The 14565-nt window shown below is 40.7% G+C and overlaps 1 protein-coding gene and 1 long non-coding RNA gene across 2 annotated transcripts in view; one reads left to right on the top strand and one right to left on the bottom strand.

Annotated features, from left to right (window-relative positions):
* GNAL (G protein subunit alpha L) overlaps window positions 1-14565 on the top strand; it is a 188463-nt gene that overhangs the window by 54572 nt on the left and 119326 nt on the right. The gene's annotated exons all lie outside the window — the stretch shown is intronic.
* LOC116449833 lies at window positions 7255-14534 on the bottom strand. The gene is made up of 2 exons (XR_004242563.1): window positions 14447-14534; window positions 7255-13266 (listed from the first exon to the last, which is right to left on the bottom strand). It is a non-coding gene; the product is annotated as an uncharacterized LOC116449833 (long non-coding RNA).

The raw sequence follows: 14565 nt of genomic DNA, 5'->3' as shown, positions 1-14565 counted from the left end.
CATGGTATTCAGCTTTACTATTGTAAGTGAAGAAGTTATTTTTAAGCAGGGGAAAATTGAACAAGAAACAAAAACACTGCACGCAACTTGAGATCCCAGTTTTTTTTAATGTGATCTACAGCTTGAAGCCCCTTTCATGTGTTCCTCAGAAACCACACTGCTGTGAATGGTGATGCTTATCTTCCAGCTGGAGCAGGCCACATGTCCTGAAGTGTCTGTGGAAGAGTCTTGGACATTAATCCTTCCCCATCAAAAGACCAGGTCCGTGTCTTCTGTGGCCAAAATGCAGGCTCTTGCATCTCATACTAGATATGCTTTTGGTCCTGTGAAGGAAATGTGTAACAGCTTGTTGTCCTCTAACCAAAGCATGCCAAACATATGGGGGAGGAATATTTTTGGACCTGTAAGATGTATGGTAGTGGAGTCATTTTGGAGGAAGAAGGGAAAGAACTGCACAGAAGGAGTGATTGGAACAAGTCCTTCCTGGTTCACTCCTGGCTCCCCTATAGGGGAGGAGAGGGGAGGGCTTCAAGGCTGGTGCCATCTGATGTCTTGAACTAGGCTTTTAGAGGAGATATTCCTTTGATGTGCTTTGCCTCGAATTCAGTAACCATACTCATACCAGTATGGCTTCACTGGAACTTTTGTTTTAGGACAGTTTTAAAGGTGCCTGATGTTGCTCTGGTCTGAAGGCCCCTGTTAATTTTTATCATAAGTAATGCTTTAAAAGAATGATTGAGACATTTTGTGTTATGAATCTGTAACAAAATAGTTGATGCCATTTTGGCAGAAGCCTTTTGTGCACTAATTCGGGGGAATCTGTCATCTTCTTTCTACTGTTCTGGGGCTTGAAACTGTAAAGAATGACACAGCTAGTGATCTGCAATAAAATTCAGGTTGGTCTTTCCTTCTTTGGAGAAATTATTTATAAATGTCCTTGTTGCCAGGCACTTCATAACTATATAAGTGGGAGAACCTCTTAGTGATATACCTTAATAGCAGAATTAATGATGTTTGAACTTAAGTCTGTTTGTTGAGACTTCATTAGCTTTTCAGCTGAGAAAGCAAGTGGGGGAAAATGCACTCCAAACACATGAGCTGTGCACTGGGGCACACCTGGAGACAAGCAGCCAGCTAAGGCCCTCGTAGCACTGCTTTCTCACTATTAAACTGCTGTTGTTTCTTTCATGGATTACATCTCTTGTGGGTTCCTTTCACCTTTTAGTTTATGTCTGTGCTGGGTATCTTTTGTTGTTTTAAATTCTACATGTGTGTGATTACCATCAGAAAAGTGTTTATGTGTGTGTGTATGTATGTATGTGTATGTACACCTCTTTTTTTTCAGGTTTCTGTAATGTGTTTTCATGACAGAGCATCAAACACATGAGCTATTTTTACACAGTGATGAGTCCTTAGATAATCCTGTTTAGGTTTTGCTTTGATTTTGGTTTCAAACTGTCTGAAATGGGACTGCTTGGAGGCCTGCTAACCACTACACTGTGTTGATGAAGGGTAGTCCCTATATTAAACTTCTTAATGTCCTGCAGCACACTTTTTCAGTTTTTTAGAACAAGAGGATCTTCTTATAATCATAAGCATGGAATTCAGTGCTGTGTATTACAGTACTGTATTTTATTTTATTTTATTTTATTTGCAGAAGAGCCCCTTTTTAATGAGAGTGAATTCCTAGTGCTAAGAGGCAAAAATCATGTTTTACTGTTTTTACTACTTGGCATGTCCTCAGACAATTTGTTTGTTGTGCTGGATCATCATGGGGTCTGTTAGATCATCTAATTGAAAAAAGGAGAGTTTGAAGTCCTGGACCATCTCCAGAAGTTGTTTGTTCCACAGCCAAGTCCCTCCTATGCTCGAACTCTGAGGTCATCTCCATAAGTCATGTTTATTATGTTTAATTTATTTCCCTGTTACACACTTGGAATCTAAAAATTTGTAATGAAATACACAACATAAAGAGCATTTTAAAAAAAACAATGTAAACATGTCTCTAAGGTTGGTCACCTGCCCTTCAGCCTTAGGTTGAAGGTTACTCATTCGGTACTTCAACAGAAACGCACTGATTATCATTGCTTCTGAGATACAGATAACGTACTGAACAATGGACAACGTTTTTTAAATGGATATATATTTGTGGGGAAAAAAATCAACATTTGCTTTTCATGTTTTCACATCTGATTTTTCAGGAGCAACATGCTCTGTCTGTTAACATCAGGCCTGCACAGTATATATACCTTTGTTTCTGTTCACAATGTCCCAAGTTCTTCGCTCATCAGCTTTAATCAAGTTTTTCTTGAAAAAGATATTTGAGGGTGGGGTGTGTCTGGGTTTTTTTTTGTTCAAGATCATTCAAAACCTAATCTGCCGCTTAAAAGATGCACTGAGAAATGGGGTGGGACTTCAGAATTTTATATACTGATCTGTGAGCAGGAGTTTTTCAGGAAACAGGAGTCTTACTGCTCCTTTTGAGAGAGATTTTTATGCCCCATAAATCAGGAAGGCGAGTTTCAAAGGGCTAGTTCCTATCTTTATGTAATTACATATTCAGTCCAATTTTCTGAAATGTGTATCATCTGTATCAAAAGGGAAAAGAGACTGCTGCTGACAGCTCCTATAAGCATGAAATTTGGAGGAAGGGGGTTTTACAGTTTATATATTTATTTTTATGATGGTTATGAATTCTCACACAACTTTGTGAAATCACCTATATGATTTCCTGCAAAACTGATGCTGCTGGCATTGATTGTTGCAGTGGATGGCAGGTATTGAAGAGGCCCCAAATAAGAGAGTACAGAGCAAAGGGGTCGTTTGGGGGGGGGGGGGGGGGGGGGGCAGGCGGAAGAGAGAACTTTACCAAAAAAGGCATCTATAAGAATTAGAGAATGTAATCTTTCATAAAATGATAGGTTAGTCCTGAGAAAAAGATTTCTGAAGTAAGGCAGTCTTTATAGGCCTTGGATCCTATGGCAGTTTCAGGTACATTCATCAGACTTCACAGAAACTCAGCCAGTAAAGGTGACTGCCCTGTCCACAATTGGATGGTGGGGAGTCCATGAAAAAATTGATGGATTGATTGTAACACTAACTTTAAATTGAGAGGTAACTTCATACCAAGAGACAGAAAATTTTTGTGTGTGCACATACAAAGCAATAACATACCTATTACGTGAGGCTTTTAATTACATAATTATACATGGAGAAGAGGGAAGCTCTTATATGCTGCTTGCTTTTCATTTTTATTTTAAGGGAAATTCAGGCTTACCTCAGTGTGTTGACAGGTAAATGCTAATTTTCATATGTATTGGCATCAGTACACATAAGGCATTTTATTCAAATTGTACTAGCTTGCAGTTGTGGTAGAATTTAGAGGGGGAGGAATTTAAAAGCCCAGAAAAATAATGCAAAGAATAATGTATTGTCACAATCCCTGTAGTGAATAGATAGAGAGTTGTTTACAGTGGAAGCATTTTTCTTTTTTTGTGGAACATCGCTGAAGTTGGAGTTCTTTTCATGAGATGTTGCAGATATGAATTGCTTGCCCATATGGATTTTCTCATTGCTTGAGGTCATTGGATGGCTTATGGACCAAACTGAACAGCACTGTATTGAAAGAACTATTCCTTTTAGGTGAAGAAGAAAAATCCACTTAAGAAAAAAAGTGGATTCATTAATACCACAAAAAATGATGAATCATCAGCAGAGTTGTTAAACTGCATGCAAAAGCTCTGTCACTTGCTGGTGACCAGCAAGTTTGACTGGTCACCAGCTCTGCACCTTTACTTTCCAAGTTATTAACACATCACTGAGAATTTTGGCTTGCTGCCATGCAATGCAGTTGCTCAGGTGTATTTCCTGCTAATAACCTTTACTTCCATTTCACAGTGATTTCTGGGCACTGATTATTAGATATCTAGATGAACTCATTGAATCCATTTATAGTCTGTGAAGAGAAATAGGCATTTCAAGGGAGGGATTGATCAGTTAATCTAATTTTTTTTTTGTAATTAGATTTTAAACATCTGTGTTAGAATTATTTTAGTTGTGGCATTGCACCCCACATTTGACTTACTGTAAGATTTGATCCTTATTGCTGAAGTCGCTTAAAATTGTTACTGATGATAGAGTTTTGCATAATGTGCACCGTTTTAACTCTTAGTGGATGTAACATCATGTCTTTACCGTGCATGATTATAGCAGATTTTCTGTGTGGCCCACAGCAGAGGTTTCTCTGCTTATCATTGGTATGTTAATATGTTATATTAATATGTTAAAATGTTCAAGTGAACAGATTCCAAGCATAAACTTGGAATATGCAACAAAAATATTTAAATCTGGGGTCAGGATTTTTATGTGCCAGGTAAATAAAAAATTGTAAATTAAAAAAAAAAAAAAATAGTGTACATTTGTAATAGAGAAAGCTGTAAAATTTTTTTTCATCATTTTCATTTTGTATATGGATAATATAGGATTGGTTTGTTTAGTTTATAATTAATCCAAGTACTTCCAGAGTATTTCTCAGTATAAAGAATGACTTTGTAAGTTGCCATCACAATTTCAATAACTAACAGTTGGAACAATCATCTGCTAAGACTTAGTTCTAAAATCTGATAGTATAATTTTTAAAAAAATCCCTTAATAGGTATGTAGTGTTTGTATTTTTATGTCTGTTGATACTTTGAGTTTTTGAAGTGCAGTCTATCCATTCAGTATTTTCCAGAAAGGCACAGGAAAGAATCATGGAATGATTTAGGTTGGAAGTGACCTTAAAGACCATCTAGTTCCAACCCCCATGCCAGGGGGAGGGACACCTTCCACTAGACCAGGTTGCTCATGGCCCCATACCCATTCAACAAGTTCACAGCAGCAACATGCCATGAATTGTACATTGTATACTAACACTAATTCAGGATTCCATAGGCAATTGAAATTACCAAGAAAAACAGAATTTGGCAGTACTGGAAGTATTTTGCCACAGCACCAGTTTTTTGTTAATCATTGGCTGTGTGCTCTGTGGAGTTAACAGAAGACAGCCATTGGCTCATGCTGCAAATCACATAAATTTTTAGAGATAGCATATGGAAAGTATCCAAGTTAAACTGGAAAATTTAGGCACCTGACTCAGTGACATCTTATTTTCTTTTCAACTTACCTTCTCACTGGGCATACAGAGAAATAATCTGACGGTTCAGAGAGCTGTAAATAGCAGAGAAGGTAACGGGCTGGGGAAGCAGTATGGTAAAGGCATGAAGGGAGCTTGAGGAGATTCACAGATTAGCAGGAGGCTATTGTTCACTGACACAATAGAAGGAACAGGCTCCAAAAGGTGTGTGGATGCCTGCCATCTTCTGCCTCCTTTCCCTCCACTGGATGGGACTTCCAGCAGAAACAGCAGCTCACCATGACAAAGTGGAAGCATAACGAAAGGGAGCTCTCCATGCTCCATTGGTGCCCTCTCTCCCCTTGGACAGTTGCACTGCTCTCTGAGCTGGACCAGGCTGGATATTGGTGGTGTTTTCTCCAGTCATGCTCTTACCAGATCCAGGCTCTTCTGGTGGCTTGAAACTCTGATTTTTTTCTCCTGTCTCATTTACACATGGCTTGCAGCATCTCAAGCCAGAATTCTTAAATTAGGTGAAACAGTTCCGTTTGGAATATATTAAATAGTTTTTTCTAATCATGGGAAAGCTCTCTCGTACTTCTCTGGAAAGCAGCAATATGCCTTTGATTTCTGTTAGGCAAAAGCAGTGGCCCACGGTTCTGGATACAACATTGCCTGCAACAGCCCTTTGCAGTGTTCCTGCTGTAGTAGGAAACTGCAGCCCTTGTGCCCAGGATGGCAAGGCAAGCCATGGTGTGCTGTGTGCTTCTCCTGGTTATTGCAGGCAGGCACAGTGATCCCATGTCTGATAAATCCTGCTCCTCCTAGTCTCTGATACCAGCCCTCCAGTCCAACCTTCTTCATCCCTCTTCTCTGTACCTCTGCACCTCTGCCAAATTGTGTTCATTTCTCTTTAAGGGAGGTGACCAATGTTGATCATGTTTTCCACAAATTCCTGTAACATTAATATTTTGCTCTTTGTAAGGAAGGCCATATTTGATATGTTCTGGGCCTCCAATTGGGTGGGGAGGGGAGGGCATATCCTTGTTTAGTTTTGATTTGTTTTCAGGGTCACTCTGACAGCTCACGGTCATTCTGAGATGAAATATTTCCAGAAATTAAGCTTTCAAAGGGGAGGACTCTATGACACATGCAAAAGAGCCACATCTGAGATGCATATACAACCCATATTTAGACATTTGCTATATTTTTCAGATTTTCTGCAGCCTCAATAAAATTATATAAAAATAATTACATAGAATAAACTTCTGTCATGCACTCTGTGCCTTTTACAGATATGTACCTTGAATCCTTCTGAATGTACAGCTGTCCATTCCTAAACACACCATAAATTGTTGCATGGACCACAAGCATTTGAATGGTACTGAGGAGTTTTACCTAGCTTAATGTAAGTCATTTACATGTTCAGACAGAGCATCCTTGTGTGCTTCTTCCAAGCTCTCCTCTTTGTATACAGTGTTACAGTGGTTTGTATTTCTGATAAATAGTTTGCAGGGTTAGCCTTTTTAATAGCTGGTTTTCCCTACATGAGCAAGCAGCACCCTACACAGTAAAGGTTAAGAACAGATTTGTCAATGACAATTTATAGTGCTTGATTTTATTTAAATCAAGTGTTCTCAATTAGTGTCCATATAAAAGAACTATGTAAAAGAATACAATAGTCATAATGTATCTAGTGATCCTTAAGTGGCAGATTATGATCATATCTTTATTAGTGGTAGTAACTGTGGTGACAGTGTTGCTGACATGTTAAACCATTTCTTACAACAATGGCTTTTGTGCTGTTGCATCGGGATCAGAAATGCAGTTCCTGAAGATTTGCATATTGTGAAGAATAGGCTGCAAAGGCATGGAAGCATAATCTTGTCATTGTGTTTAGTGATGTGGGTGGCAGATTGCTGTAGCTGATTCTGAGCAGGAAGAGTCTGCATATGGGTAGGTTTAAAGCCCTTTAAATGTTTTAGGATTGGTAGGCAAATTGGTTGATGATGTAAGTGTTGTTGTAAGTTGTTAAATATTCCAAGCAGCTATAAGCTTTCGAAAACCCTCTCAATGTTTTAAAACATACAGTGCAGTGTCTGAGCAGCTGCATTAGCTGAGATTGCTGGATTGTATTTGTACTATTGCTAACCTCAGACTCTGCTGTGATAGTTCTACATAGCATTGCACTGCGTCATTGGGACATGAAGATCTAAAATTTTAAGGAGGTTGCGAGGCATCAAGCTAGAATGGGTCTCCTTAAAAAACAAACAAACAAACCAGAAAACCCCAAACCAAAAAACAACCAAAACCAGGCCTTCAATTATGCAGATTGCACAGAAACATGTCACCATTGTTGTAAGTCTGAAACTTTAAAAACAGAGAAAATGTCGCCATAGTTTAGGAAATTTTCTCACATTATGCATTTTTATTGTAAAAACAAACCTTTTGTTTCCCAAAGTATGTGAGAAAATATAGATTCCTCAGTAACTTATTAAATGGCTTGTTCCAAAATGTCTGCAAGTTCTGTGGACTTTTCAACCTTTTCCCCTTCTCCTTTGTGCACCAATGCTTTTATCACCTTTCACCCCAAGTGAAATGATCCTGTGAGAAGTATTTGCTCCAAAGAATCTAATCGGTGTTATACAAGCAGCCCGGTAGATGCTGGAAAAAACTTTTGGGTTTTAGTAAAAATAAGATCAGTAAAATCATATGGGTTTGAATTTCATTAACTCATTCTATCAGAATAGCATTTGAGACCAGCAGTGAATAAAGTGAATAAGTAAACAGAAGAAAAAAAGAAAAAAGTAGACTTACTTTCCAGGAGATTATCGCACTTTGTTTAAGATTGTTTTTCCCCCTCTCTCACATAGGTGTGAGAAGGAATAGTCATCTATATAAGTAATGTATCTGCTTAGTCTTCATATTGACCATTTTCTCTATCCAGAGAAATAAATAAATTCATGTCATGAAAGCATGAAGTTTAATTGTAACATAAACCTGGTTGTGGAAAGGACCACATGGGTCAACAAGCCATGTCTCTTCAATTATGAGCAAATATGTGAGAGCTATTTAATCCAGAGATCATCTACTTTGTACAAATATACCATAGAAATACTTATAGGAAACCTAAGAGCTGTATCCCAAAAGGTCAAGCAGAACATGACTCAACAGGTATTTGTTATAAGCAGATGTATAGCTTCAAAAAAGAGATGCATAAGGAGGAAAATACTGTGGTTTTGTTTATTCACTAAGCTTTGATATTTTATCTGGATTTGCTAGTCATGCAGTCAAGCAAAAGCTGTATTTCTGTGATAAATATTATTGACATAAATCAGGTTGTGAGTACATGAGGCTACCAACTTATTGGCTACATTATTTCCTGAAGCGAGTTTTTAATGATTGTTCTTGTGTGTAACTGCATGTTGGGATCCTTAAACAGGCTTAAGAAACAGTTACAGAATTCCTCAGTTCATGCTAAGGTAGTTGTATGCAATGATCTTCTGAATTTGTAAGAATTTCCAGTTATATATATATATATATATATATATATATATATATATATAGAATACCACTGACCATGCAGGCACTCACAAGAATTAGGGCATAACTGTTTAACCATGTAGAGACTTCCTTTTTTTTCCTGGGGTAGCTAAAACTTAATTTCTCAAGCAGAGAAGTTAAAGCAACTGAGAAGAAACTAAAAAGTTTCTCTAAGTTTATATCAAGATAGAGGGACAATACAGGAAATCACAGGTCAGATGTGTTTGGGGTGAATGTAGAGACAATCTAGCCCAGCAGAATGTTGTCTAAAGACCAGGGGTGGAGACAGGCATGCTGTGACTGTCAGTGTCATGCTCAGAGGTGTGCCTTGCAGTTAAAGGAGAGGTTAAGGCACATCACGCAATTGTTCAGCGTCTCACAAGTTAGTTTTCTTTCCAGTTTTTTGTTCCTGTCCAAATAGCGAGATTGTGATAGTTGACCTGAGCATTTACTATTAAATGCAAAATTTTATATGACATACAAAACCTTTTACAAACTGCAGATAAATGATTTGGCTTTGCTGTTACAGCTGTGCAAGGTGTTAGTCAGCATGCTGCAGAGAATCCAGGACATGTCTCCTGTATAGATTTTACTCCTTTTTTGAAAGTGGTAACTTCAGCTATAATTCTAGCTGACTTCTTTATTTATTGATAATTCACTTCAAAATTAGGGCAAAATGAGCATGTTTTGCCTGGCATTATTTAAATCTATTTAATCCTGAGGACTCTCCCGAACAGCTGATTAGAACTAATTTTCCACTGCCTTAAAATGGGAATGTATTATTTTGTTCAAGGTGGAGGGGTGGGAGGAAGTTGGGGAAGTGCCCCTGGAGTGTCCAGCCAAGTGAAATTCTTCATAAACTGGGATACTGACAGAAAAGTGCCTCTTCTTTTGCCAAAAATGTAACACATCCTGTAACAGTCTTGCAAATTCATCGAAAGAGGTGTCCCTTTTGCTTATTGCAAATGTATCCGTGTCATTTTGTTTAACAATGTTATTTCATTGTAATATGTAAGAATATTTAAACCACAGGAGGTTACTTGGTCTTTTAAATGCCATTAGGACATTACTGGATTTATGCTAGTTTCAATCAGCTGCTTCTTCCTCTGGTACTAACAGATGGACATGTGTGGAATGCTGCCATGTGAGTCTCTCTTCATAGATAAGGAATTTCTAGTCAGAAAAGACAAGAATAAACACCAGAATTATTTTATTAATAAGGGTCTAAAGGGAAACCCTGAGCTGATGGGGGTGGCCATAGCAGAAGTTTCCTGTTCCCTCTGCTTTCTTGTGGGATATGGATGAGGAATAACTAGCTTGGATGAGGAATAACTAGCTTGAATGAACGAGGATTGTCCTCTTTCTTGGGTGTAATCATACTGCAAATCTGCTTTTCACCTGATGCTTTTGCACACAGGCTTCCCGAGGAGCATCTGGCTCCCCTTCACAAATGCTTTCTCAGGGCTAAAGGCTATCACTGTCATTTCTGTGGACTGCTGCCTGCAGTTTTTCTATGGAAAACCCTTTTTTCTCTTCAGACTATTATCTTTAGCCCACAGCCTTCTACCGCATCACGTCACCTGCTTTCTCCCTTTTGCTCCCTGTGCTGCACAAAGTTAGGGTGAGCTGTGGTTTGTGGGAGAGGAGTAGGCATGGGAGAAGTTGGTTTGTCAGGTGAGTTACATGGTGGCAGCTGCCAAGTAAAGGAGTATGGCTTGGGAATGCGGACAGCAAACTGTGTCAAGGAGCCAAGGAACTACTCAGAGCATTGCCAGGCCCGTCAGCATTGCCTGACCCTCTTCTGCATCAGTAAATTTGTCCTTAATCCATGGACGTTAAGGCGATTCGGGATCAGGTCCACAGTCCACATTTCCACTGTGGAAATGCATACCTCATCTTTTCTGGCATCTCTCCCATCCTGCTTCTTAAAACAGATGAGCCCCTCTCAAAAATTTTTATGACTTTTTTGAGGTCATGGGTTTAAACAAAAGGATGAAGGTTAGTTTTTTGGTTTTGTTTGGTTTTTTTTTAGTGACATTCACTTCTCTGCAAAGTATGTGCTGGTTTTTTTCTAAACCCTTAGTCAGTATTTTTAATACAGTTAGAGTCACAATTTTTTTGGTTCCTGGTTCATGTATTTTATACAGCTCCAAATGTAGCCTTCCAGGGAGAGTGTACTATTGTATTAATATTTGACATCTTCAGAGAGAGAAACTTACCAATAATTGATTACCAGAGAGAATTATTTTTCTTCAATACCTACGCGGTTACAATTCATTTTCCTCTTTTTCTTTCTCCCAAGTTTGATGATGAGGTGGATTAAAAACTCAACCATTAGTGAGTTGCCTATCCTGATTTGCAGCAGTAGGCTACATGAAAAAGAGAGGTCAGTGAGGAGAAGCAGAGGTCAGGTCACCAGTGTTACCCACCTAGTGCAGTGCCCATACTTGAGGACAGTGTCAGCAGAGAGTTCAGAGCTCCCTGTGAAAGTTGAGGCAGAAAGACTGGCAAGCAGGACTAATTTCTTTACCAGCTGCTTAGGTCCCTCCCATGCTTTTGATTACCTCCATCTTTCCATTTGCTCTTTTTTTAAAAAAACTGAACCAAAGCCACAAGGCTGTGTAAAGGGAAGATGGGCTGCAAATGGTCTGCAGGGTTTCTGTATAGAAACTTTCTCCACCTTTACCTAGTGTCTGCAAGAAAAAGCTCTGCATCAGTCCTGCTCTGGATTGGAGGGGCAATCAGGTCCCTTGAGCTGCATCTTTAGGAGCTCCCCATTAATTCTTACTGGAGTTTTGTCCCTCCTTACCCAAACAGAACAGGCATGAGAAACAAGACTTTGTGGCAGGGGTGGCCACCCAGTCTGGCTTCAGCTGGGTTGTCAATCCTCCTCTATACAAGAATGCAAATATGGCCTCAAGTCAGCAGCTTGTGCTCCCCAACATTCAGCCTGAGGCTCACAAATGGTGCATCCTGGGGCTGGAACTCACAGAGGAAGGCAGGAAATAAAGGTGTCTCCAGTTTCCTTCCAGGAGGGCTTATACTGTATTGTCTGGTTTCACGAGGATATAGCACCAAGTTTGAGCACAAAAGTAGAAGGCAAATCTCATTTTTTGCACAGATATCCACTCAATGTATATTTATATTTATATCTATGTGCATATATAAATATGTGTATGTATACATATGTTGCCTGATATGAAGGGACAGAGGCTATGTGAAATACCTTATCTTTCAGGAACTCAAGGAGGATCCCACATTGGTTGCCTCAGAAGAGAGGTGAAGACCAGAAAGGTCTTCTTTCCTTTGTCTGGGATTTTGTTTTTATTCCTGTGTACAGTTTGTACTGGAATGGAAGTTGGTTAGCTGAAGCAGCACTGCTGCAACCTTTTACAGAGCTTTAGCTTTATCTGTGTGCAGAGGAGACATGTTCATATGATAGCTGTGGTTTCTCTCTGGAAAAAAAAATTGTGTCTAAAGGGGGTGAAAATTTCTCTATGGTTTATTATTGTTTCTAGGATTTTGTAGTTCAATTATGTCAGGGTAAGTGCTGTGTTTGCGAAAAGCAAAGGGAGGGTTGGGAATATAATTACAGCTAAAAGTTCCTTCTGGGCACAGGTTGCTTGTGCATGTCATTCTTGAACGGTGTGATCTTTTCTCAGGAGGAAGAGACCCAAAAGGGTCATGGGGTTTTTCGAGAGGGAGAGAGGAAATGAGAAACACTTTCCCTCTTTTGGAGAAGGGTAAAAGCAGGATATACCAGGATCCTGTAAAACTCTATTTATTGGCACTGAGCCGTTTCAAAGCTGGGAACAAGTCTGCACCAAAAATCCCAATGTTAGTACGTGAAAGAGGAAAACTGCTGAGGAGAGAGGGGGAAGAAACAAGGCAGATTCCTGCAGACTGACTGACACTAGCCAGATTTGGGACTTAGGTGTCAATGAAGTGTTTACATAGGTAATAAATATGGCTACACACATCTTGTGCATCATAAATTACAGCTTCTGATACTGAAGGACTATGAAAATTCAGACCCAGTTAGTGATTTCTAACCAAGCCATTCAGTTTTCAGCTCTCACAGTGCTGTGGCAGGCAGCAAACATGACTGCCCTTCACAAAAGCTGTTCATCATATATCCTGTGTCTGACAGCCTCCAAAAACAGCAGTTCCCCTGAATTGTGCTTCCAAACCTATCTGTATCTGAGGTGCTTTTTGCCTCTCCAGACAGAAAAATGTCAATAGGAAAAAAAGCAGTCTGTCCTAAAAAAATGCAGCTCAGTAACACTTAAAAAATGCATATTTTGGCCTGGCAGATCCTGTCAATCCTGTGGTGAGTTACCTCCCCTCCTCACCCCCCCAGCTCCCCCCACCTGTGTAAGACGGAACATGAAAACAGCTTCCAGAGTCAAGATTGAGCAATATCATAAAACCACGTATCTGGCACTTGAATTCCATAGTCTCCTGAAAACTCCATATACCCAACCACAGGTGTAGCAGTACCTGTTCATTTTCTGGGTCCTGCCCTTTTCACCTTCCTCTGATGTATGCTCAGAGTAGATGGTACCAGCTTCTCTTCCTTGATTCAGCACTTTCCACCTGAGTGAGGAAGCCTTTGGAAAAAAAAAAAACTAAACTAAATCCTTCTGCTTGTAAAATCTAGTTTCTTTTTGCCACATGCATCTCAAGGCTTTTTAGATTAAAATGCTATTTCATTTGATTGAAGCTGATGGCAATCTCTCTTTGATTTTAGTTGGGACCAGGATTTGTATCTCTCAAAATACTAATTTTTCAGTAAGCCGTCTTTGAAAGTATGGGGGACTAATAATGTTTGGAGATAAAAGCTTAAAGTATTTCGGGACTCCAGAGTAATGTCCATCCTTTTTCTAGTGTTCTTGTGTCTCAGTGTATCAAGCATCACGTTTGAGTAGTGCAGGTGGCTTCTACGCAGGGGTAATTTAGGAAGAGCCAGGTGCTGTACTGCTGCTTTTGCACTGAGGTGCCAGTTTGCAAGGCAAGAGGTTTGAAGCAAGAACGAATACCCATAGGGTTGTCTAGCTTGAAGTTTCACTTTAAGATCTAAAATGGAGGTAAATGAAGGAACGTTTCTTGTCGACATTGTTGTTGTAGTGATATTAGACATGTATGTTATCATGTTCGGATTACACATTATCATGAGCTGTTTTGACAGCTTCATTTTCTGGTTCAGCTGATACAGTTTGGAATATTCAAAGGGAAAAAACGGCCCGTGTGCTACCGTGACAACTTGTGGAAAGGGACATTTTGTTGGTTAAGAAGTCGAGCCAGGGTGTTTGTGCAGATGCGTGCTCTGTGTGTCGGGGTACGCGCGGGAAGACCCCGGCCGCTCCCCCACGCCGGAGCCAGGGGCTCGCTCCCGGCGCCGCTCCCGCAGGTCAGTCACGATGGCGGCCATCACCTGTGCCAGCCTGGGATTCCAGACCCGGGAGTGCCAACCTTTGCTCTGGTAGCGGCCAGGCTCTTCCAGTACCGCCGAGGAACGCGGGGAAAGATCGGGAAAAGCCCCCGCGGCTCCCCGAGCGCCGCGTCCGCAGCTCCCTTGCCCTGCGGCAGGCCGCGGGCGGGGGCCCGGAGGCCGCAGGTCCCGCGGCGGCGATGCCAGCTCCAGGTTTTGGCGGCAGCAGCGCGGCCGGGGCGCGGGGCCGGGGCGGCCGAGAGGGGCGGGCGGGGGCGGCCCGGGGCGGGGGGCGCGGACCCCGCGGCGCCGCCTGGCCCCGGCCCCGCAGGATCCAGGTAGATCCGTCCGGCTTTTACCTTTCTCCTTCGGCTTCCCTGCGCGTAGGGCTGGTAGCGGGGCTGTTTCCTGGTCTCGCAGAAAGAGGCAGTGCTGAGTTAGGAAGACAAAAATAGACCTTTACAGAGAAATATAGGGA

This window comes from Corvus moneduloides, chromosome 1 (assembly GCF_009650955.1).
Source record: "Corvus moneduloides isolate bCorMon1 chromosome 1, bCorMon1.pri, whole genome shotgun sequence".
Taxonomy (NCBI): domain Eukaryota; kingdom Metazoa; phylum Chordata; class Aves; order Passeriformes; family Corvidae; genus Corvus; species Corvus moneduloides.
Note: the sequence above shows the minus strand (reverse complement) of the source record. Positions and strands in the feature narration are given on the sequence as shown.